Genomic DNA, 2,500 nt, shown 5'->3' on the forward strand with positions numbered 1-2,500 from the left:
GAAGGCTTTCGCTCGCATTGTCGGAAGTGCCCTCTGCTGTTCATGAGAGAAACGGCAGTTTCTTTCGCAACTCGCAGCGTGAGTTCTACGGATGTATAAAATAGAAAGCCAAACACGGCTGCTGTAGGGCTACTGAACGTCTGACTTGTGACTAACCACATTGAAACATAGGCTATATTTTTTTATTGTAGCCTACATTGCCAGATCATTCCAAGACCATGTGAGAGCATTGTTCTGGCGGCAGAATTTTTAAATATATCGCCGAACACAATGTGCTTCTGAACAAAGTAAACAATTGTTTCACTGAACAACATTTAAGAGAGAAGATAAAATAACTCTCTATGACATTTTATTATCCTCAAAATGGTGCAGGATCCATTCTGTAGTAGCCTACAGTAGTTGTAGCCTCTCTTCGCAACTCCTGCTTTGTCTGCCTACCTGCATGGTCGCTGGTGGCGCACGACATGTTACAAAAAATGTGGGGTGCACGACGTCGCGACACGGCAGCTCGCGCCACGGCGTGTGACGTCATTTTGGGTCACGTGATGGCGCGAGTGAGGTCGCGAGTGAGGTCGCGAGTGAAGTATGAAGGAGACTTACACCAGTCACGCCAAGTATGAATCCCCCTTAAGACACGTGAAGTTGCACGCGCTGTCTTCTTTGTGCGGGTTTGCCGCAGTGCACGGAGCTATCCATTTACAAACGGTTCATAAATGTTTTATGACAGGAGTAGTTTTAAGGTGCTTTTTTAACATAGGAACGCTTTCCATAGTGTGCTTGATTTAAAAAAAAAGCTACACACCTGTTGCTCGTCGAAAAAGGGCTTTTGAACCGATAACAAAAAATGGCCAAGGCCTTACATTCGAACAAACCAGTGCAGAAGGGCTTTGTGAGACTGTTGGTTTAATTTATTTCAGTTCTACTTCGATGGTTTTCCGACATTTAATACAAAGAGCTTAGCAGATCACTTACACCAGGGAGGCAGCAGCAACTGGACTCAACCTGGCTTAGTTTTAGCCTATGACTCGAAAATGAACAGGCGAGCTGAGTGACACCGAGGCGCACTGTTAATGAATGGAATGGGAATGTGTTTTACAGAATGCAGTATTGTTTAATTGAATTGAAGTGATGGCAGTCTATCACATTTGCCATTAAAAAAGAATCCTTATTCGCTTGATGCTTCGCCGCAGCTGCCACGGATGGACAGGAAAGTAAAACAACACAGTTGATGAAATAGTGGATTAATAATGCAGGATGAATACAGTTCGACGTGATTGCGCTTGTAAGTGCCATGTGAAAAGCTGCCAATATTTACCGCAAGCGGTCCAGATCATAACAGAAAGGACTGTCGTGCCAAACAGATGATGCCACTGGCTATGTCTTCCTGCTCCTCTCATCAGCCCAATAGACAGCACTTGCCAAGAGCCAATTTGGTACACATTACGCATATGCTACTACAGGGATACCAGACAACAGTAGAGATTCGAGATGCTTTTCTGTAAATTAACTATGCAGGACAAAGAACGTTTTTTATCTGAAGTTTTGGGCTGGTTTTGAGGAAGAACGCAGAAATACCAAACAGGTTGAAGACTGTAAGAGTATACTAGGCTACAGGTAGCCGACACTTACGCGCTCAACGAAAAGCCTGAAATCACCCGTGCTGACGTCTTCCTTCACTTTCTTCGACTGTTAAGATTTCTCTGGGGCTTGTGTTCACTTTAAACATTTAAAGCACTGACTATCGTGGCACAATTACGCGCATGTCAATATGAAAATCAAACTGCATTTTTCCCTTTTTTGGAGATGTGTCTTTTCAGTAACACATCATGGTGTTATTTATCATGCTGATACTGGTGTATAGATTAGCTCAATATTCATACCCAGTGATGTACAGTCGATACAGTGCAACTTACCACGGCTTTAGGAGCGACGTGTTGATGTGCCAAGTGTGTACCGTTGCCAGAGCGCCGTTTCCCCAACACGACAGCTGACTCTCAACTCCTCGACGTTTCCCCACAGAGAGCAATTCGGCAAAACAATACAGCACAAATGTAATTTGTGTCAACTAGTCTCTGGCCAAATGTATATCATACTTCCGCGAATGGACAGAGGAGAGGGGTAAAGAGAACTGCGTGACCTTTAGCTTCTTTGATCGGATCAAACCTCCGCAAGGACTCGACTCGTGCGTGAGCGTGCGCCTGAAAGCGAGAAATATTCGGTGCTGAAAAGAGCTGAGAGGGAGAGGAGAGGAGAGGAGAGAGGCGCCTCCCCCTGAACAACGATGAGTGGCTCAACTGCCAGGCTGAGGGGATGCAACAAATGCTTTGTCAATGAAGGGGTGCTGCCTGAATCACGACTGTGAGTGTGTGTGTGTGTGTGTGTGTGTGTGTGTGTGTGTGTGTGTGTGTGTGTGTGTGTGTGTGTGTGTGTGTGTGTGTGTGTGTGTGTGTAGTGAAAGAGATAATTGTTACACGCATCCAATCACATTTTTCTGTCTTCT

General features: G+C 45.1%; 1 protein-coding gene across 1 annotated transcript in view; it reads right to left on the reverse strand.

Annotated features, from left to right (window-relative positions):
• dusp14 (dual specificity phosphatase 14) overlaps positions 1-2,179 on the reverse strand; it is a 21,428-nt gene extending 19,249 nt beyond the window's left edge. Inside the window, exon 1 of the mRNA XM_063204308.1 lies at positions 1,914-2,179. The gene's annotated coding sequence lies outside the window, so the exon portion shown is untranslated. The remainder of the gene's footprint in view (positions 1-1,913) is intronic.
• Between the last annotated feature and the right edge of the window lie 321 nt (positions 2,180-2,500).

The sequence above is a fragment of the Engraulis encrasicolus genome, chromosome 8 (genome assembly GCF_034702125.1).
Source record: "Engraulis encrasicolus isolate BLACKSEA-1 chromosome 8, IST_EnEncr_1.0, whole genome shotgun sequence".
NCBI classification, from domain to species: domain Eukaryota; kingdom Metazoa; phylum Chordata; class Actinopteri; order Clupeiformes; family Engraulidae; genus Engraulis; species Engraulis encrasicolus.